The 23,517-nt window shown below is 45.1% G+C and overlaps 1 protein-coding gene across 4 annotated transcripts in view; it reads right to left on the bottom strand.

The window, feature by feature from the left end:
• The window catches only part of TNS2 (tensin 2), a 370,478-nt gene that overhangs the window by 232,734 nt on the left and 114,227 nt on the right, over window positions 1-23,517 (bottom strand). The window contains exon 1 of one of the 4 annotated variants that reach the window (XM_069230720.1): window positions 16,445-16,519. The exons of the other annotated variants lie outside the window; for them this stretch is intronic. The gene's annotated coding sequence lies outside the window, so the exon portion shown is untranslated. Of the gene's footprint in view, window positions 1-16,444; window positions 16,520-23,517 lie in introns of those variants that run through there. 4 annotated transcript variants of the gene reach the window in all.

Below are 23,517 nucleotides of genomic sequence, written 5' to 3'. Positions count from 1 at the left end.
GGATGTCTTATCTTTCCCTGTTTTTGTGTTAGAAGATCTGGTCTGTTGGGAAGTTTTTGGTGAGGAACATCTGAGAGTTCTAAAAGTGTTGTATACCATGGTTGACGTGCCCATGTAGGGGCCACGAAGATCATGCTGAGGGAAGATTGTTTTACCTTCCGTACTAGGAATGGTAAGAGTGGGAGAGGGGGAAAGTGTAAGCAAATATCCGTGACCAACTCATCCATAGAGCATTGCCCCTGGACTGAGGGTGTGGGTACCTGGAGGTGAAGTTTTGGCATTTTTTGTTTCGGTCTGTTGCGAACATATCTATTTGAGGTGTTTCCTATTTTATGAAGTATTGTTGAAGGACTTGTGTGAAGTTCTCACTCGTGTTTGTTGATGCATCCTGCTTAGCAGGTCTACTAAACGGTTGTCTGTTCCCAGGAGATATTGTGCCACTATGTGAATATGGTGACAAATCACCAACTTCCATACTGATTGTGCTAGTTGGGACAGTTGTTGAGTTTGTGTCCCCCTCTGTTTTTGGAGATGGTACATGTCAGTCATATTGTCTGTGCGTATCAACACTGTTTTGTGTAGCAATTGTGGAAGGAATGTTTTAATTTCCAAGAATATCACTTGCAGTTCAAGGTAATTGATATGAAGAGACTGGTGAGTGTCGTCCCATATTCCCTGAACTGTTATGTTGAAGAGATGAGCTCCCCAACCATTGTTTGAGGCATATGTTGTGAGGGTAATATGAGGCGCAGGGTCTACAGTGGACTGCCCTTTCATAAGGTTTGCGGTATTCCACCAATGTAGAAAGCGATAAGTCTGGTGGTCCAACAACACTAGATCTTCCATTTGACCCTGTGCCTGAGACCACTGACGAGAGAGGCACTTTTGAAGAGGACACATATAAAGTCTGGCATTAGGCTCTATGGCAATACAAGATCCCATAATTTGGAATAGTTTCATAATAGTTCTTACTGTGTATGTTTGGTTCTGTTTTAATGTTGCAATTAATGTTTAAAAAGCTTGGACTCTGTTTTGGTTGGGAAAGGCTCCTAGGTATGGTTGTGTTTGCAGAGGTTGGAGATGAGATTTGATGTAGTTTATGGCGAATCCTAAGGAATGTAGGAGGTGAATTGTAGTTTGAGTATCTTTTTGACACTGTGGGAATGAATTGGCTTTGTTCAGCCAAACATCTAGATAAGGGAAAACATGAATTTGTTTTCTTCTGATATGTGCTGCAACCACTGCAAGGCATTTTGTGAATACTCTGGGAGCAGTTGTGACTCCGAATGGTAATATTTTGGATTGGTAATGCTTTCCTGCTACTACAAATCTTAGGTATTTGCTGTGTGCAGGATGGATGGGAATGTGAAAATAAGCGCCTTTAGATCTAGGGCTGTCATGAAGTCTCTTAGCTGTAATAGAGGAATAATATTTCGAAGAGTGACTATGTGAAAATGTTCTGATAGGATGTAGTAGTTTAAGGGTCTGAGATCTAATATTGGTCTGAGATACCCATCTTTTGTGGGGGTCAGAAAATACATGGGGTAAACTCCTGTTCCTTGGTATTGCAATGATACTGGTTCTATAGCTTATTTTAGGAGAAGGGAATGTACTTCCTATTTGAGAGGAGTTAGATGATCTTGTGAGAGTCTGTGTGCACAAGGTGGTATATTTGGTATATTGAGCTCTGGCCAATAACTATTTTGGATAATTTGAAGTACCCATTGATCTGTGGTAATTTGAGTCCATTGGGGGTAAAAGAGTTGTAATGTTCCCCCTACAGGAGTGGTATGTTTTAGTGTTGTGTCTGATAAGTCATTGTTTAGTGACTGATGAGGAACCAGCTTTGTACTTTTTATCAGCTCTAGGAGTGATAATCTTTGCTCTAACAGGCTCTTTAAATATTTATTCTGCATGTCTGACCATTCCTGGGAGCATTTGAAGGAAATGGCTTTCTTTATGCGTTGCACCAAAGGTGTCAAATAAGAAATCCTCCTCTATTGGATAAGTGTACATATTTACATTCCGATATGATGCTGCTCTGGCTATAACCTGTTGGTACGACGTGGAATCCTCAGTTGGTGAGGGTCTAGCTGGGTAAGAATCCGGGTCATTTGGTGTAATAGGATCTTGATTGTACCCATCCTATGGGTCTTGTTCTTGTAATGCATCCCCTATATCCTGCGACCCACTAGGAGATGAATTAGGTGGTGTGAACCCTAAATGAGTGGGAGATGTTGGTGAAGTATGTTGTGGCAAAGTAGGTAAAGGTGGAGATATATGAGTATGCAGAAAAGTATTTTCTTTGGTAGTCATCTTTGGAGGTGCAGAGGAATCAAGACTTTCTTCAAAAGTGAATTTCCTCTTTAGAGGTGGCAGAGGTGATGTTATAATCCGCCCTGTTCCTTGCTGAATTTGAAGTCGGCGCTGCCTAGCATCCATAATTTCCAAAATTGTTTCCACCTGTGATATAGGGGATGTTATAGACTGTCCAGATTAACTGAAAGTCTTTTGGTGTTATTTCAGTTCTGAATGTTTTTTCGGATGGAAAATTTTCAGTGCTGAAATTGTAGCTGCTTGTTGTTTCTTTTTCGGTGCCGAAGTGGTTGGTACCAAAGCACTGTATTTCTGTTTTGTGGGTGCTGACATGGAGCTACTGGAGGTCGATGCAAAATACTTTTCTTTGGCTTTTTTCGGTGCCGAGCTGGTATGCGGGGAATAAGTTTCTCGGCTTTGACCATGGCTGGAAGGCAGTGGTGGACCAGTGACCTCTTTTGTTTTATCCAATGGGAAAGGGGGCTTTTTACATACAGTTTGTGCTGGTTATAATGATTGACTCTCAATGTCCGACTGCATATCAAATCCCGAAACTTGAACAGAGAAGACCCCCTGTTGTTCCACATCTTCTTGCGCGTGCTTGTCTCCGAAGATGTCCGGTGTCTCTTCTGTCTGTAGAGACGCCATTTTCCTTTCGTCGAGCTCTTCGGTCTCTAAGCGTCTTCTTCGACCAAAAAGAACGCAACGCTGTGCAGGTCTGATCGCTGTGGTCTGGCGAAAGACACAAATGACACACCTGGTGTTGGTCAGTGTGTGGAAACTTGGAATGGCATGGAGGGCAAAATCGGAATGGAGCATGTTGCATCAGGGCCGCATTGTACAATACCACGTGGAAGAGGTAGGCCCAAGGAGGGTCCGAACGGGCCTTTCTGACCCCGAAAGGCTCGGAAAAACTTGATTCTGAGTGTATAAAAAGGAACCAAGAGTTGAATATTAAGGAATACGCATTCGGAAACAATACAGATGACAAAAGAAAGACAGAGAGAATCCTGTTTTAGACTGCTTAGAACAGAGAACTCGGAGCGAGAGGAACACACATCTGAACCAGACGGTGGAGAAAATAATCTAACAAAAGACTCGATGCCGGTGCGCAGTATTACTGAGAGGAGGAATCACTTGGTCTCATGACTCGAAAACTTTCTGCGAACAAAAAACAAGTTGTACTACTCCGAACCCCACACTAGATGGCGAGCTTATGCACAGCATGTATATCTACAGCCCCTCATGCCATTGAATATACAATTACAATCCTGAACATTGATTTACACACTTGCATGATTTATCGTCAATTTGCAATGTGCATATGATGTAAAGACCTTAACTAATTGTGAAACGATAACCTGTGTCTTCAATTCCTTGTGTAAGGTCCACATAGCTCCCAACTTGGATCACACTAAAACAACAGAAGAGCTGATGGCGCCTAATGTCCCCTTAAATTCCGTCTTTGTTTTAGGGCCAACTTGAATTTTAAACATGAAAGCCCCCCTCGTTGCCTGCACATTGTCGATGTGAAGGGAAAACAGACAATGTGCAGGCGCTACTCAGTGTCCCGGTGTCCCGTTGTCGGCAGATTACACCAGGACAATTCCATCATATTATACCTGGGCTCAACTTCTTGAAAGGGGGGTGGCGTCCACCCTATGAAAATAGTGGGTGGACGCCTTCCACCCTCGTGTACCCCCGACTTGTGCCTGCTAGAGTGAGCACATATGGTTAGCAAGAAGCAGCACTGGTAATGCAGGAGTCAAGAGGGAACAGGTCACAGAGGTCTGAGGAGGGCTGGGCCTGTGGGTGGTGCAGCCTCTGGGCTGCCTCGGCTAAGCCACTCATTCTTCTACACACGGTAGTCCAGTGGGAAGTTTTTAAATTCTCCATTGTATATTGCCTTTGTAGCAGTAGCCCCTCTATTGATGTGTAAGTGGCAGGCAGTGCACCAGCGGAACCCGAATTCTACTGTTGTGAAGTGTCAGACAACAGAACTGAAGTTTTCCTTGAGCAGAAATGGTATTTCTGTTTTATGGGCTTGAGAGACCCAACAGAAGGGTGGACAAGAATGACAGGAATTATAAAAATATGATTAACGTGTGTGTGTGGGCCTGTGTGTGTTTGTGTACAGTAATTAAAAAAGCCCAGAAGTGCACTGAAAAAAAAAGCTTAAAATGAAGTTATAGCTGTCTTTGTTGCAACACCTTAACATCTGTTAAAATAAATACACACACATAAATTCGCCCAGAAAAAACATTGTTAAAGTGGGCCTGGCGGTACAGTGTGCTCGCCCTGACCTTTATGTGCCCTTTCAAAATGTTTTCAGGACTCAGGGACAAGTCCCCAAGTCTTGTAAGGGCTTCTGCAACATTTCTTTCAACATTGTGGCACCCAATAAGATTTTTCAGGAGGATCTGCAGACCAAGATAGTGGTAACATTTTCTGAGCTTTAACCCTTTCATGCCCAACCCGAGCCTCTCTTTGAATACTCATTTTTGAAAAGTACTGAACGGAGAGATAGTATGTAACCCGTGGAATGTCACAGTGTTCTGAGACAATTAGATGACACTTTATTGTAATGTTGTTGGGGTGTGAGGGATGTCACAGACTGGATGATACTATGCTTATAATGCCACCAGGTCCATATGATGCAAATTCTGGTGATGTCATCAGAAGGCAAGGAGATAAAGGGTGTGTGTCACTACTGTAACTCCTTTGACTTTGGAACAACGCAGCCACAGGCACCCAGACAAGGATTTTAAATAAGTCCATGCACTATCTGAATCAATATTAAGCCTGTAATAAAAAATAAAAAAAAGATGTGACATAAAATTAAGCCTTGAGAATGCCAACTTTCTGTTATGTTAAGATACCCACCTCATTTCTTTTCTGCGCTAAGACTGTGCTCTAGCTCTTCAGAGATGTAATCTGTTGGTCTTCTCAATTTGTATGCTTTCATTTTGTTCCAGTAAACCAAAGGACAGCTGCAGCTGTCTTTGTTAAAAGATTTAAACTCTTTTACTATAAATAGCCGTGCTTTGAAGTCTACTTTCCATGAGTGGTTTTAATCCACTTTTAATTAGACTTTTAATTTCATTGTATTCCTGACTATTCCCAATCAAACAGTCGGTTTCCATGTGCCTCAGCAATGTCAAACACAGACCTTTTTAAAATTGGAAGCGCGGGTAAAATGGGACTGGCTGGGCGGACCACGTGATTAGATACTTTACCAGACGGTCCATGATCATTGATGGACTTTCAAGATTTAGACATTTTGTCTAATATGATTTGCATCACAGTATCGAAACATCTCAAGCCTTGTCCAGAAACGAAGAGATTAAGGCAGTAAACAATAATAACCAGGAATGGCTCAAGAAAAAGCAGAAACACACACTAATGAATGAATAGAGAAAAATAGATCATAAAGGGTCTTAAAACAGAGAAGTGAATTATCCTGAAAGGGCAGACAAGTAAAATTAATTTGAAGATTGAAGGTAGGTGTCCTCCTTAATGAGCATATCAGCCCTACAACAAATGAAAAAAAGAGGGAACAGAAAAAGGTGTCTTTGTCAGAATGTTGAGTGCTATATTGTAATAAATTAATATTGTTGCCAAAATATCAACACGCAAAATACCATGGAGGTAAGTATAGATTTACTTTTGTTAAAGCTACATCTATGTACCTTGATCATATATACTCAAGGAATGCAATAGTTCCCTTTAGCATGCAACATTAATCCCAATAACAAATATAACCACAAACAAAAGGAGGACTTTAATTTGGTCCAACACTCCAGGTCCGACTAGCTACATACTAGAGCTGCTTTTTGAGATCTCACAATGACAGTGATATGGGATGATATTAACAAAGTCCATCCCAGCAGATCTTTCCACTATTTCTCCATTTAACCTGTTCCTGTTCAGGACCATAACCTTTAAACAAAGAATTTCAGAATGGACAAAATACAGTAACCACTAAGTGGATCACGAACATAAGAAATAACCAAAAGGGACCTGCAGAATTTTCAAAGTAGCCAGGTGAATGAAAGCCATAAACTGCGCACTTGTCTCTGATAACCGCACCAATCGTGGTCCTCACACACAACATGGTAATACTTCCCACACAGGATCAAAACAAAGAGAACACGCTCCCTACATGGTGTTGTGTGCTACCCACCATATAGTTAAGCAGTATATATATATATATATATATATATATATATATTCACTGAAAAAAAAAAACATTACAGGGACGTTATAGTTAGGTTCTGAAGTTACTCATACAAAACCATAGAAATTCAGCAGTTATAGTTAAGAGTTCTTTCAAGTAAGTATAATTCATGCCGTAAGGTAACTATAATTCGCACCCTTGCCATGCACAGTTTTTTTATCAATAATGTTAAGGCAAACATTGCACTGATATCAAAGATGCCATAGAGGATCTCATCAATGACATAACGTGGAGTAATTAGCTGTGCATGGTGAAGGCTTAGGGCACGAGTTATAGTTACTTGAAAGAACTTTAACTATAACTGCTGAATTTCTATGGTTTTGTACGAGTAAACTCAGAAGCTATCTATAACATCCCTGTAACCTTTGTTTTTTTTCAGGGAATTTCTATGTTTTTTAACGTCATTTTATTTACTATATGTTACACCAACCCCAACCGGGTGTGTGAGGCTATGAGTGGGTCTGAGTGGATGCATGAGTGTCTGAGTGGGTGTGTTAGTGGGCACATGAGTGCATGTGGGAGTGAATGAATTATTAGTGTATAAATGAGTGTGGTTTCTTTCAAATTTTTCCATAATCAGAAAATATTTTGCAAATAAATTGTGGAAATTTGTGGAATATCACACGCAATGACCCAAAATTATATTAGACCTATAATTTGCCCCTAAAACACACCTATATCACACCCCAAGGTACCTTCACCTTGACCCCTTATGCAGCTTTCAATTCTCACCCCTGGAGACCATGTCCCGTGAAATAAAATGGCAGTAGCATCTTTCTAGTCAGGCTGCGGTCAGCCAATTGCAAAACTTCTTTTTGCTAGCGCATTCATGAAAATTCACGAATTTCACAATTAATTGCGGCCAGAGATATACAAATTGATTTGCCCTTAATTATCTCCTAAACTACTGAACAGATTTACACCAAATAACAAAAAGCACAATCTGCGTACCAGCAGCTGGCTTTCTGTCAAATTTGGTGTAATTCCGTCCAGTGGTTTGGGCTGTAGAGATGGTGACAGGTCCTAAGGGAATTAACATGGGGACACAACGTTTTTGAGCCCCCTTTTTCTCGGCCCCCGCTTGACGGATCACCCCGAAACTTCCCAAGCGCTACAAGAATCACTGTGCCACTTGTTTGGGAAAATTTCATGAAGAGTCGTCAGACAGTGCCAAAGATACAGGCAAGTCAAACAATGATTTTTCTATGGAAACATGGTCCTAACTATAACTAACTACTGGCAACTGCCAGTAGGTAATATATATATATATATATATATATATATATATATATATATATATATATATATATATATATTGTATTTTTATTTTTTTCCATTTAAAGAAACAAAGGTTACAGGGACATTATAGTTGGGCTCTGAATTTACGTGCACAAAACCAGAGAAATTCAGCAGTTAGTTATTTCAAGTAACTATAACTCAAGGCCTAACATAACTATAACTCGCGCCCCACCATGCATAGTTTTTTCTTCAATAATGTGACTTCTAATGTTTTATTGATATTTTTATTGATGTTATAGAAGTTGTAATGAGTGCTGTAATATCTGAGGTAATTAGCAGTGCATGGCGAAGGCATGCGTTATAGTTACCATAGGCCGCAAGTCCCCCGCTGACTACTGAATTGAAGCCCCCGAGGAGGTGGCAATCCCCGGGGCATAAACAGGCCAAGAGGGAGGCCCAGTGCCCTCCCCCTTTATTTTTCATATGCCCCCGGGACCTTGCCCACCCGGAGGCTTTAGTAAAACAAGCGCAGGAGACCGTGCTTGGTTTTTTTCAAGTCTTGCTGCAGATTTGCAACCCTGTAGCGAATTTGCAGCGAAAATATTTTTTTAAGTGCTTTCTTGCCCTGGGGGGAAGGGTCCCTCTGGGATCCCAGCACCAGAGCTAAGGGGTCTGGGTGTCCCTACCGTGGCCCCTTTTCTTATTTTGTATATTTTCTTCTGGTACTCAGCTGAGGCCAAGTCCTAAGATGGCTGCCTACACTTCCTGGTTGAAGTGTTGGCAGCCAATCAGATCTCAACACGAAATCAGGAGGGTTCATGGAGCCTCTGCATCCCTATACATACAAATTTGAATTTCCTTTAATATCTCAAAAATTACTGAACACTTAATAACAAAAAGGGCCCTTCTTGAGCCAAGAGGAACCTTCCTGCCAAATTTGGTGAAATTCCATCCATCGGTTCGGGTTGTAGTCATGTAAAAAATGCATGGGGAAAACGCATATTGCCCACCTCCCCCCCCATTTCTCAGCCTCTGCTTAACGGATCACCTTGAACCTTTCCAGACAGCAGCTGGAGTGAGTGTCATATTTTTTGGGAAGAATTTTGTGAAGATTCATCAACCACTGCCAAAGATATAGGCAAGACAAAAAACGCTTTTTCTATAGAAACTAGGTTCTAACTATAACTACTTATTGGCGACTGCCACTAGGTAATATATATACACACATGTATATATATATATATATATATATATATATATATATATATATATATATATATATATATATATGTTGCACTAAAATATGATATGTATAAATCGCCCATATATGCTTACAATAGATGGCGTTCTGCAATTCCTGTATAAAAGCCTGTCTGGAATTTCTTTATAATCTCTACTTCTGACGCAATCTGTAGCCGATTATAAAGAAAATACATCAGAAGTCAACTGTAATAACGTGACATCACAATGCCTGCTGCCAAAGCCAATAGCTGAGGTGAAAGGCAGGTCAGGTCACAGAGCATCTGTTTAAAGCAATGAAAATGAAACATTGCTTTTCTTTCTTCTACTCTGTTTTTTTAACTCTGCAGTGCCAAACAGAAAGTAGATATTTATGGCAACATGTTTATTTTTTGTGCTGCTTGGGAAAACAGAAAAGTTAGAATCTTAGCTTACTTCTATTCAACTGCTTCTAATATCTTTTTTCATCAACTAGCTAACAACTTTTTTTCATGAGTTTAATTTTACACTTGTGAATCTGTTTTTATTCTTCATGTTTGCAAATATGCTGTCTCTTGCATATGGAAGAGCACCATGTATTTAAGTGTTGTATGGGAAAGGTGATGGTGTGACCATGTATTATAAAGGATAAAGTACTCCCTGCTGTACATAATAAAATTGCAAGTCACCTTGGAGTTCCGTAACACTATAAAGGAACTCAGCCTTCTGCCTCGTTCCCCTATATCAGTGGTCTCCAAACTTTTCAATGCCACACCCCCCCAGTTGAAAAAAAAATCATTTGCCCCCCTCAGAATTATTCACAATTATTTTATAAAGGTGGCAATATTTAAATATGTCTAGACCTATTTAAACATTGCAGTTAAGTACTGTTAACTTTTTAAAAATGCAATAACATGCTTCTGCTTAAAACAAAACACTTATCTGTATAAGGCTTTTTTTGGCCAGAGCCTCCCCCGGGGATCACCTGAGGCCTCCCTAGGGGGGCCCACCCCCTAGTTTGAAGACCTCTGCTCTACATGGACATGGAACTCCTCAGTGACTTGCAATATCCCTATAATATATGGTGGGGGTACTTTATCCCATATAGCTTGTCAATATTTTAGTCGCCATTATTTTGGCTAAGGTATCACAATATTTAGTACTTGATATTCTGGTACAGTACCCAAAAAGAAGCCTTGACAGACAAATGAAAAAAATCCCTTGATGAAGATCGAAGGTTTACGGCGATTGCAAACACACATACCAAATGTTGAAATTCAAACTGTTAACAAAATATGTGGATGTTGTATAATAAGCTTAACCAATAGGGTCGGGAGTTGTATTTGCCTGATGACAGGTCTCGAGAAACCAAAATCTCGAGACAGAAATGGCAAAGACAAGTCAAAAGTTTAAATTATGCAGTAAGGGATAAATATGTGATTTTCCTTTGAATTGAAGGGAAAAGTAGCCCATATTTTTGTTAAAAAGTGGGACCCCGAAATTCATCACGCCTGATTAATCTCAAAGTGACTAATGAACCTGAAAAAAAAAATCTGGAGCCATTCACCATGTTTTTCCTTCAGTGAGCATTCCAAAATAATACTGTTAGTGGGTTGGGTTCACAGATCTCCGAATTAAATTGTCAAATGTCAAAATCTATCAAATCAAAAAACACTACCCGGGAGCCGCAAAATGGCTTCCCACTAGGCCGTCCCACAGTGACAGCATCTTTTCGACCGGCACGAGTGTCGTCCATTTTGTTTCAGCATTAGCTATTTGATTTCGGATCAGTGTTTAGGAGTGTGTGGATGCATCGAGGACCTTGGCAGTCGTGGAACAGCGAGTGCTTCTCCAGCCAGCACTAAACCCAAAATCAAACACATGAAGATCAGATAACTTAAGCGATGTCGCCCAGGTGCAGAATTGTTTCCGCACGGATGTTGCTGGAACTCGCTGTAATGCCAGACTTGCACGGTGACAGCAGGGCCTTGTTGTCATTGTAGGCGTCAGTGAACGTGATGTGCAAACATAGTGCCAGAGGGACATGCCTTGTGTGAGTGTGCACAAGGCCGCTACCTGGTGTTTCACTGTTCGCTCTCAGCCATGGCCAAGAAAGGCCCACCCACTCGTGGTGCCGAAGTAGGTCTGAAGGGTTCTCCCAAAAAGGACCCCCAGGGCGCCTTTTGTCGGATAGGGCCAGCGGCTGCCCATTCTCTGTAGCCCTGAAAGCGATGCAAAGATATACCATGGTCTGCAGCTGCAGCCTGGTCCCCAAGGAAGCCTTCAAAGTGCAGAGTTCACTCTATCCACTAGAATATAGCCTGCTGGCAGCTGGCTATCTAACAAAGAAAATGAAGGCTAGGGTCAGTAATCCTGCCAACACCGGAGCAAAGTGCCAGCATCACTGCAGCAGCAGGGTAAAAAGTGCCATCATGACTTCTAATACCATGGACCACTAGAGGGAACAAGAAAAACGAGTATACTGATTGCACTGCAAGCAGCAGAGACAAAGGGGGTCATTCTGACCTTGGCGGTAAAATCCGCCAGGGCCAACGACCGCGGGAGCACCGCCAACAGGCTGGCGGTGCTCACTTGGGCATTCTGACCGCGGCGGTACAGCCGCGGTCAGAAACGGAAAACCGGCGGTGTACCGCCGGTTTTCCGCTGCCCTGGGGAATCCTCCATGGCGGCACAGCTTGCTGCGCCGCCATGGGGATTCCGACCCCCATACCGCCATCCTGTTCCTGGCGGTTTTGGCCGCCAGGAACAGGATGGCGGTATGAGGTGTCGTGGGGGCCCCTGCAGTGCCCATGCCAATGGCATGGGCACTGAAGGGTCCCCCGTAACAGGGCCCCACCATGATTTTCAGTGTCTGCCATGCAGACACTGAAAATCGTGACGGGTGCAACTGCACCCGTCGCACCCCTTCCACTCCGCCGGCTCCATTCGGAGCCGGCATCCTCATGGAAGGGTGTTTCCCGCTGGGCTGGCGGGCGGCCTTCTGGCGGTCGCCCGCCAGCCCAGCGGGAAACCCAGAATACCCGCGGCGGTCTTTTGACCGCACAGCGGGATTCTGGCGGTCCCAGCAAGGCCGGCGGCTTCTGCCGCCGGCCAGGGTCAGAATGACCCCCAAAGTGTCTGCACCACTGGACAGAAGGAGGAAAACAAGTTTACTGCACTGCAAGCAGCAGAGTCAAAGTGTCAGCACCCCCGAAGTTAGAAGGAAAACGAGTCAACTGGAAAACAAGCTTACTGAGCTGCAAGCAGCAGAGACAAAGTGTTAGCACAGCCGGAAGGAAGAAGGAAAACAAACTTACTGAGCTGCAAGCAGCAGAGACAAAGGGTCAGTGTCATGGTGGAAAGAAGGAATACTAGTCTACTACACTGCAAGTAGCAGAGACAAAGTGTCAACACCATCGAAGGAAAAAGGAAAACAAATCTAGTGGAAAACAAGCCTACTGTGCTGAAATGAGCAGAGACAAAGTGTCATCACCACTGGACAGAAGGGGAAAACAAGTTGACTGCACTGCAAGCAGCAGAGATAAAGTGTCAGCACCCCTGAAGGGAACAAGGAAGAAAAGCCTACTGCGCTGCAAACAGTAGAGACTAAATATCAGCACCACTGGAGAGAAGTAGGAAAACAAGTCTACTGCACTGCAAGCAGCAGAGACAAAGTGTTAGCACCCCTGGACAGAAGGAGGAAAACAAGTCTACTGCACTGCAAGCAGCAGAGACAAAGTGTCAGCACCACTGGAAGGAACATGGAAAATGAGTCTTCTATAAACAACAGAGACACAGTGTCAGTGACACTTCACCGACCAAGGGCACAGTAGCAAAATACTGCAATTATAATGTTATCAACACTGTAAGCTGGAAGTATCATGCCTGTGGTATTGTAAGAATCAGGAACAAAGTACCAACAGCGCTCCTAGCATCAGGGAGAAATTGTTCTTATCACTTTATCAACCAAGATAATGTGTCAGCGCCACTGAAACATGAGGATAAAAGTGTATATAAAACATAGGAGCCTGTATGAAAGCCACTATCTAATTTCCTCATTGCAGTTGAGTTGTAACATCTCTAGTCCCCTATGATAAGAAAATGATGTAAGTGTGTAAATGTAATACGCTATTAGTTTACTTCTGATGTCACAATGCTTGCTGCAATAGCCAGCACATTAAACAAAAAAACTAGAACCAGCCTTTCCTTTTTTTGATCTGTTTTCTAAAATAAACAATGATCAGCAGAAAGGAAAGATAAGCAAACTTGTCTTTTTTTGCATAAAGTTGATAATAAGAAACGAAGAATCTCGCTGTATGTAACAATTTGATTCTAAACTAGAGCCCTTTTAAAATCTGAATGACTTTAAACTGATTCTAGTAACTTTTCGCAACAAATTACTAGCTGTTTTTTGGTGAGTTTAATTTTGCACTGCAGATTCCACTTTTATTCTTCATTTATCTGAAGACGCTATCTCTTTCACATGTAAGAACAAGACACCAAGGATTTAAGCAGTTTGTGGGAGGGGTGATAGTGTATCTATGCATTATAAGTAATAAATTCCCTCTGCAAAGGAATAAATTATGCTCCTACATACATCAAAAGGAAACTGCAAGTCATCACAGAGATCCATGTATATAGTCATGGCACTCATTCCTGTGTATGGTCTTTGAAGTCTTAAGTGACTTTCACTATCCTTATGATGTACAGCAAGGGTACTTTAGCCCATGGATAACACATAGGAGCCTGCAATCCCTGGATAAAAGCCTGTCTATAATTTCCTTATTATGGTTGAGTTGTGAGTTCGATAGTCACCTGCAATAATGAAATAACATGGCTGCTCAACTGTAATAAGTTATTAGAGTTGAGTTTTGACCAGTGGCATAACGAAACTTGAGGGGGCCCTCCTGCAAAGTACATTGAGGGGCTCCCCTCTGGACTCACTCAGGAGATCTCAGGCCAGGGTACTGTGCTGACACAGCCCCCTGGAGCTTGAGCACCCCCCCCACCCCCACACCGCAAGGGCTGCAGGGCCTTTGCTACATCACAATGCCAATGTAAAAGGCAGTTAAGGGAGCATAATAAAAACTGCAATTTAAACAATGAAAATGGTCTTTTCCTTCTTCTGATCTATTTAAAAATAAATAAAAGTGATCAGCAGAAGAGATATATTTATGGCAACATGTGTTTTCTTGCTATAGGTCGTTACAGGAAAGGTAGACACTACATGTTTCTTCACAATCAGAGCCATATCATTTTAACCTGGCTTACTTTAAACTTATTCTGAAATCATGATACATAAATTACTAACTGTTTTTTTATGTCTTTAGTTTTAAAGTACAGGTTATGCTTTTATTCTTCTTCTCTGAAGTTAGCATGAAAGTGCAAAATACCATGGATTTAAGTGGTGTATCGGAGTGATGGTCTAACCATGTATTATTAACAAGCATTTGCAATGCAACGGGTTTCGCATTTCCTCAAGTCAGAGCTATTAGCGTTGTATACTCCTAACCGGACTTTTTTTGCCACATAAGTTAAAAGAAAAAAATGAACGCGATCGCACCATGTAAAACCCAGCACGATCGCGCTGCGTGGGAAATAAAAAGATAAAGTAGTCCGGAAACCAGGCTGAAAACATGGAGTCTCTTCTGTTTTTAGTAGTTGCCCGGTGCGCTCAAGGAGGGCTAAACACCGGGAAAAAGGCATGACATATGCATGCCTTTCACTAATGAAATCAAGCGTATGCTAAAAGGCAAGCCCACGAACCAATGAAAGTGAGAGGTGTGGCTAAAAGCCCAAAGAAAGATTACAACGGGGACGAGCGCTTGTGCGCTCGACCCTGAAAAAAGGAATAAAATAACCTCTGCCGTACATTAACATAATATTGCAAGTCACCTTGGGGTTCCATGACTTTACAGAAGGAACTCCTCAGCCTTTGGCAGCATCTCAGTATATGGTTACTGAATAACTTGCTGACTTGCAAAATCTTTGACCTATACAGCAGGCAGTACTTTATCCCAAGTATCACTGCAAACCCCAGGAACAACTTGTCACTGCAAGCACCAGTGACATAGCTCCAAGAGCAGGATCATTGTGTGTCAGCTTTACTGTAAGTGCCAGAAACAAAACATTACATTTCAAAGCCCTATAAAAAGTTACACACTTTAGGGGAAAGGACAAACAACCCTAGACATCAAGTCAATTCCTGCAATGGTTCTGAGGCCTGCAGGCAGCCGATAATGGACTTTTGTTTATAAAAGTGGCTACACAGGAGGAGTAAAGGTCCCATTACTCGCCTGCAGTCTGAACTGCCTCCTTGAGCCTGACGACATGGTAGCAGCTCCGCGAGCGGATTCTAACCAGGCGCTGCGACACTCTCACATATGCCACCCACATGTGTCTGTCGGATGAGGTAAATGAACTCGGCGAAGAGGTCAGGCGTCAAACCCCAGGAGGGGGCGCGGTCACATTTGTAACGCATGCTTGGATTCTGTGGAAGATTTCTGCTGTGGTCACAAGACACCGACGCAGCGCGCCAAAAGCTTGCTTTGGAGTGCAAAGAGAGAAGATACGCACTTTTAGGGTTTGTCCGGACCCCCACTGCTTGCTTCTAAACATGTAACACCCCCCTGGATTTAGAAGCGGGGAAGGAGATATGGCCTAGAATTTTCACGGAAGATCCCGTCTAAGTAAACGGGCGTCGCTGCTGCACGCGGGTCCGGTCGGATTCGAGCTGGAGTGTATGTGTAGTGCCTGGGGGCTCCTGACTCCCGAAAGCAGCCGCTGTGCCCCACCATAGGCATGTAAGGAAGCAGGCAGTCGGTGTGATAATGCAGTGGATTAATTGGAAAGGCAACGTGGACATACAAGTTTTGTTTTTTAAAAAGTATTCAGTGTGACCTGACATAAATAGCCCCAAAGCACGCATTCACCTGCGGGTCTCTTGGCCCTGGACTGATACCACATCAGTATGAATGATACCCACTAGGGATTCTCTGCCGCTTACAAGACCTGCAGTTACCGTTTCTTCAATAGGTAAAAGAAAGAGGCACTTGGCTCCAGGCAGCCAGAGGATTATGCTCTCACCTCATTCTGGTGGCAGCTTGGTGCTCCATTCCACCTCCTATCAGTATCACAGGGACTATTCACAGTACTGTCACTGAAATCACGGGTGCCACTATGGCAAGCACTTATGCTGTAACCACCACAACTACCAGCACTGTTACTGCCAGCAACACAACAACAACTACCACCCCACCACTAGCAGCAGCTCTGAATCGCAACACCACCAACTGCCACCACTGTTCACCCGCAGCACCTTCACTGTCACCAGCAACACAACCACCACCAACCTTACAGCAACACCACCCCCGCCAGAGATAGCGCCAACTGTCACCGGCAGCATCACTAGAGTCACCAGCAGCGCTCACCCACCTGTGCCGCCTCACCTGACACCCACCGCACAGTGCCAGGGCATGCCCGGGGTGGGTGCAGGTCCCGGGCGCCTCGAGCCGCCCCTCAGCCTCTCGCGCGCTCCTCGTTAGCACAGACAGTTGCTGGAGCGAGGCCTTCCTCCGGCGCAGCCCCCTGGCCCGGCTCCAAGGCGCGCCCTCCCACGGCAGGGGTGTAATCACCCCGGCGCTGGAGTCAGAGGAGCTGGGGTGGGTGGGGCGGCTGGGGCCGGAGCGGAGGATGCAGCCCGGAAGCCTGCCAGGCGCTCAGCGAGGCATGGGGGGGCTAGTCCCAGGAACCGCGGATACTGTCCGGCTGAAGAGCAGGGAGCTGGGCATGCACTAGTGATCCGCTGTCAGCCCCCTGATACCAACCAGATGCGAGGGGTGGGGCCCGGGGGTGTAACACATAGACAGGGAGAGTTATGAGCCATCACACATCTCCCACCGCAGCAAAGATGGTGAACAGACCCCCGGGAGCACAGACACTACTGCGGGGCTGGGGAGGTATGAGCGTCCTCAGCAGTGTGACATGCTCCGGCAGCGTGAGCTCCTCCAGCTGAGCACGTTTCCTCAGAAGTGAGAGCTCCTCTTGTAATGCAAGCTTCCTCAGCAGCGCCGGCCTCCTCCAGTGATGCGAGCGTCCTCCAGCGCTTAGTACCTTCCGCAGACCAAGCTTCCTCAGAAGTGTGAGCCCCTACCGCAGTGTGAGCTCCTTCCGGAGTGCAAGCTTCCCCGATAGTGCGAGTTCTTCCAGTAGTGGAAGCTTCCTCGGCGGTGTGAGTTCCTCAATAGTGCAAGTTTCCTCAGCAGTTTGAGCCCCCCCCGTGTAGTGCACGATTCCCCAGCAGTAGTGTGAGCCTCATCCAGCAGCGTGAGCATCTTCTGCAGAGCAAGCTTCCTCCAGCAGTGTGACCCTCATCCAGCAGTGCGAGCTCCTCCAACACTGCAAGCTTCCTCAGCAGTGTGAGCCCATCCAGCAATGCACGTTTCCTCCAGGTCTGTGAGCTTGATCCCATCTGGTGTACAGTACCACTAGCAGCACCCTGTCAGTGCTATATTCCTAAAGGGTGTGAGTACCCTCGTGTCATTTCCAGCAGTACAAGCTTCCTCTGAGCTTCTAGCAGTCGGCTCCTCCACCAGTGCAAGCTTCTATCAGCAGTATGAGCTTCATCCCGTTCCATAGCAGGGCACTGTCAATGCTATAGCTATATGCCCAGGGTCACTGGGATGCGATAGAGGACCAGATTATACAGCAGGGTTGTCTGATTTATGCAGCAAGAAAAGGCAAATTATTCAGCGTACTGTGGCATAATTTGTGACAGTATTCATTATTTTGTCATTTTTACACATGGCAACACTTTCTGGGCAAAGATTTAATCTCATCAGTACTAGTTTAACAACCAAATGCAACAATAAGCAACTAAATGATGACCAGTCAGCCTTTCCAAAGGGCCTTCTGCTGCACGGGAACTCTTGTCACCAAGTTTTTATAACTTTTGATCCATTGGCACTATGAATTGTTTTTTTTGTTAAATTCTGCAGCAAATGATGTATTATTTGGCAGATTGTAATTGTATTTATATAGCGCTTACTACCCCTGATGAGGCATCAAAACGTTTTTCGGCAAGTAGCATGCTCCTCCTGAACCCAAAATGATGAGTGGTGGATTAGTATAGGGAAATATGAGTGAATTTGAGCAGTGGACATGTATGTCTGTTAGTTGGATTTAATATAATAATGGAGGCAGATGCAGCAAATGCATCATTATGTGGAAAGTGCAGATGCCACAGAATTGCTAAACTCCAGTGGCCCTATATATGCCTCAGCATTATGTAAATTCTTTCAGCAGAACAGGCTTCCTCTAACAGTAACCAGTCAGTATTACAGGGGTATATCCATGTGAGCTTCACCCTGCAGCGCATGTTCCCTCTCAGCAGTGCATGTTCAGTGTTTTGTGACTCTGGCATTGCAAGCATCCTCCAACAGTAAAGGTGTGTTTCCAGAAGGGTAAGCTTTGTTCCAACAGTGCCTGGTGAGTGCTAAAGGGTCCAGCAATGCAAGCTTCCTCCAGCACTGCTGGTCAGCGCTACAGGCGCCATCAGTGAGAGCTTTCTCTGAGCATCCAGCAGCTTGAGCGACCTGCCTTCAGCGTGTTCTTCCTACAGCAATGTGAGCTTCCACCAATCACAGGGTCCTACCTCCAGCAGTGCAAGAGTTCTGAAGACTGAGCTTCTCTCCAGCAGTCCATGCTCCCCCCAGACTTGTGTAGCAATGCCCTGTCAGTGCTGTGTCCCCCAGCATTGACAGCTTCCTCCCATCAGTGCGCTTCCTTCATTCAGCATTATATGCTTCATCTAACAGGACCTCTCGGCGCTATATGCCCCAGCGCTTTGAGTATCTTCTGGCTTTGCCTGCCATTGCTACACCGCGCCACCAGTGTGAACGTCTTTCCAGCAATGTCCTTTGGGTGCTAAAGAACCCCAGTGTTGTAGCGTTCCTTCTGCAGTGTGAGCTTCTTTAAGCAGAGTGAGTTTCTATTATCAATACCCAGTCAGTGCTATAGGACAACAGAGATACGAGCTTCCCCCAGCTGCACATGCTCCGTCTTAGCAGTGCCAAGGGAGTGATTTATTCAGGCCTGGGTGAAACTTAAATTATACTTGTGTAATTTGCGTAACATCAGAATTTTGTGTTACGCTTCTTAGGTGAAATTCCCTAAATGACGCCATTTTGTGTAATTATGCGACATTCAGTGTACACATTTACCACAACTGGCGCAATTTGCAATAACACTTTACAGTGAATGCACAGGAACAATCCCAGGCAAGTGGCTGTTGTTTGCAGTGGTGTTACTTAATTAATGTGTCTTTGTGCCAAAAATTGACCCAAGGAGGCATTTTGCGCTAAAATATGGGGTGGAATGACAGATTTGTGATATTGCAAAAGCAAATTACGCAAATTTTGCACCCCTCGTTTATGACACCAGCAACGTGAGCTTTCTCTAGTAGTGGCAGCTTCCTCCTAGCAATGCCTGACGAGTGCTATAGTCTGCAGCAAGCTGAGCTTCTCGCAGCACTACTATGGGCAAAGTGCACATTTGCCTAGGGCTCCCATCTTCCAAGGGAGCCGCTGGGAAAGTGACCTTTCTTTCTAACTCACATTTGTCTATTTCTCCATCTCAACCTTTAATGTATTATTATTCAATATTGTTTGGCATCACAGGAACTTGACTGAGCAGAAAATGGGTAATAAGATATAAAGCGGTTCTGGACTGGGAGCCCTAAAGTATGTCCTGCCAGGGGCCCTAAAATCCTTAAGATGACACTGCTCTACTGGAGCACGGCAGTTCCCTGATAGAGCAAAATGTGCTTACTCCTAGACGTGTTTGATCCTTCCAGCATTGGGAGCTGCTTCCCAGCATTTCCATGTCAATACCCCAGGAATCCAGCAGTGTAAGACTCGATAAGCGTGAACTCCTTCCCAGCAATACGAACTTTCTGTGTCAGGGTGAGCTTCCTCCCAACTGTGTGAGTTAAGTACAAACAATGTGAGCTTCTGTCACCAGTTGGACTATCTCCCAGAAATGTGAGCATCATTCAGCCGCATAAGACACCTCTAGGAGTTGGAGCTACATCCTTACCCTGTGAGCTTCTAACAGCATTATGCATTTTCATCCAACAGCACGAGCTTCCTTAAGCTGCATGAGCATCCCCCCAGCAGTAAGAGCTTTCTCCCAGCAATCGAGATCCCTCTCAGCAGTACCAGCTTCTCCAGCAGAAGTGTGAACCTCTGCCCAACTTCTTCCAGCAGCCGAGCTTTCTCCCAGTAGTGCAGGCCATCTGCTTTTCCTGGCAATATTAATTTCCTCTTAGAATTGTGAACACCCATGAGTCCTCTATTAGCTTTCTCCCTGCACTGTCAGCTCCATCCTAGCGCTCCGGTTTTCTTCTATCAGTGCGAGGTCTCTTCAGCAGTGTCCTGTCAATGCTATATGGCCCAGGAGTAAGAGAAACGTTACGGCAACCACTAATACTGCAGCACACCAGAAATGTGAGCATTCGCCAGCAGAGTGAGCTTCCACCCACAGTATCGCTCCCTTCAACAGTGTTGTTTCAGTCCTACATGCATCCAGCACTGCAAGCTTCCTCTAGCAGAGTGAGTTTCTTCCCAGCAGTGTGAACGTCCTCCATGAGCACCCTGTCATTCCGATAGGGCATCTGGGACCCCATTATACCCTATTATACATTGCATGCACTCTCCCGGCCTGCACTTTCGTGCACTATAGGCCATAGGTACGTTACTGAAAGAGGAACAAAAGGTTTGAAACAGCGACTCCATCTTTCACCGTAAGCAGACCTGGTCTCATTTTTAAGAGGGGGCAGGGATCCCGCTGCAGGAGGGTGCCATGTGTGACCTACCCATGGCCACCAGTCAGTGGTCGAAGAGGGCGGGATTGGAGGCGCATGACGTGCCCATATTTTTATGATTTTTGACGCACTGTTCCCCTACTTTTTTTTTAAAAGACAACCGTCCCAACACAGTTAATTCTGACAGTTTTAATGCTTCAGCTGAAGTGTCATTCAGAGAGTCTCCTTTGCTGTGAAACTGAAGCCGGGCAGGCAGGTAAACAGGCGTTCCTGCCAGGGGGCCTGCTTGCCTGAAAGAAATGAAAATGAGCGCTACGAGTTAATCTGCAAAAGTAAAGGATGCTTTGAGCTGGTACTGGCTTTAACTGACCTAATCACTTGAAGCTTTGTGATGACAAAGATTTATTCTTTGGAACAGTAATGCAACGAGTTAGCAACTGGGCTGTGAAGTGCTAACTTGGTGACTTTGAAAGAGCTCTGACTTTATTCACCTCGCACGCAGTGGAAGCTAAACGGGAGGATTTCGAAGGATGCTTCCGACATAATAATGTGAGAATCGTTGGGGTGCCGGAGCGCACGGAGGAACCAGCAGTGGATCTCTTTGTGGAGGACTTGATTCTGGAACATCTGCAACCTCAAGGGCTCTCCAATGTATTTATTTTTGGTGGAACCCGCGCATAAGGTTCTGGGGACGTCCCATCCTTGCTTGAATTTTTAACCATTGAGACATCATCCTCCAGGCCTCCCATGCTGCCCCTCCTGTAAGACTTGAAAATTCAACAATCACCTTCTTTCCAGACTTTACTTTGCGGGTACAACAACAGAGGTGATGCTTCCAAGACATCAAAAAAGAGCTGAGGCAATGCAACATTAAATACTCCATGATCTTCCCGGCAAAACTAAGAGTAAAATCGGAGGGTCAGACGATCTTCTCCACTCCAGATCAATTCTGGGAGTAGCTGGAAGACTGGAGGCCGGTGGATCGACAGTGTAGGAAGTTGGCTCTGTATGCACTATTTCAAAGTAAGAAATAGCATGCACAGAGTCCAAGGGTTCCCCTTAGAGGTAAGATAGTGGCAAAAAGAGATAATTCTAATGCTCTATTTTGTGGTAGTGTGGTCGAGCAGTAGGCTTATCAGAGGGTAGTGTTAAGCATTTGTTGTACACACACAGGCAATAAATGAGGAACACACACTCAAAGACAATTCCAGGCCAATAGGTTTTTTTATAGAAAAATATATTTTCTTAGTTTATTTTAAGAACCACAGGTTCAAGATTTACAATCAATACTTTAAATGAAAGGTACTTCACTCAGGTATCATAGGAACTCTGAATCAGCAAAATAGCATGTACAGTTTTGGCAAAAATGGCAATAAGCTATTTTAAAACTAGACTGTGCAAATTTCAACAGTTTCTGGGGGAGGTAAGTATTAGTTTTGCAGGTAAGTAAACCACCTACAGGGTTCAAAGTTGGGTCCAAGGTAGCCCACGTTGGGGGTTCAGAGCAACCCCAAAGTTACCACACCAGCAGCTCAGGGACGGTCAGGTGCAGAGGTCAAAGTGGTGCCCAAAACGCATAGGCTTCAATGGAGAAGGGGGTGCCCCGGTTCAAGTCTGCCAGCAGGTAAGTACCCGTGACTTCGGAGGGCAGACCAGGGGGGTTTTGTAGGGCACCAGGGGGGACACAAGTCAGCACAAAAAGTACGGCTCCTCGGGGTAGCCACCACCTGGGCAAGGGAGAGGGCCACCTGGGGGTCGCTTCTGCACTGGAGGTCGGATCCTTCAGGTCCTGGGGGCTGCGGTTGCAGTGTCTTTACCAGGCGTCAGGTTCTTGGAAGCAGGCAGTCGCGGTCAGGGGGAGCCTCTGGATTCCCTATGCAGGCGTCGCAGGGGGGGGTTCAGGGGGGTCAACTCTGGCTACTCACAGGGTTGCAGTGCCGGGGAGTCCTCCCTGTAGTGTTGTTTCTCCGCAGGTCGAGCCGGGGGCGTCGGGTGCAGAGTGGAAAGTCTCACGCTTCCGGCGGGAAACGTGCAGTCCTTTAAAAGTTGTTTCTTTGTTGCAAAGTTGTATCTTCTTTGGAGCAGAGCCGCTGTCCTCGGGAGTTCATGGTCCTTTTAGATGCAGGGTAGTCCTCTGAGGTTTCAGAGGTCGCTGGACCCTGGGGGACGCGTCGCTGTTGCAGTTTTTCTTGAAGTGGGGAGACAGGCCGGTAGGGCTGGGGCTCAAGCAGTTGGTGTCTCCGTCTTCTCTGCAGGGCTTTCAGGTCAGCAGTCCTTCTTCATCTTTAGGTTGCAGGAATCTGTTTTCCTAGGTTCTGGGGGCCCCTAAATACTCAATTTAGGGGTGTGTTTAGGTCTGGGGGGTTAGTAGCCAATGGCTACTAGCCCTGAGGGTGGCTACACCCTCTTTGTGCCTCCTCCCTGAGGGGAGGGAGGCACATCCCTAATCCTATTGGGGGAATACTCCATCTGCCTGCAAGATGGAGGATTTCTAAAAGTCAGAGTCACCTCAGCTCAGGACACCTTAGGGGTTGTCCTGACTGGCCAGTGACTCCTCCTTGTTTTTCTCTTTATCTCCTCCGGCCTTGCCGCCAAAAGTGGGGCCGTGGCCAGAGGGGGCGGGCATTTCCACTAGCTGGAGTGCCCTGTGGGGCTGTAACAAAGGGGGTGAGCCTTTGAGGCTCAC

The sequence above is a fragment of the Pleurodeles waltl genome, chromosome 4_2, assembly GCF_031143425.1.
Source record: "Pleurodeles waltl isolate 20211129_DDA chromosome 4_2, aPleWal1.hap1.20221129, whole genome shotgun sequence".
NCBI classification, from domain to species: Eukaryota; Metazoa; Chordata; class Amphibia; order Caudata; family Salamandridae; genus Pleurodeles; species Pleurodeles waltl.
The sequence above is the reverse complement of the archived record's forward strand: the minus strand, read 5'-3'. Positions and strand labels throughout refer to the sequence as shown.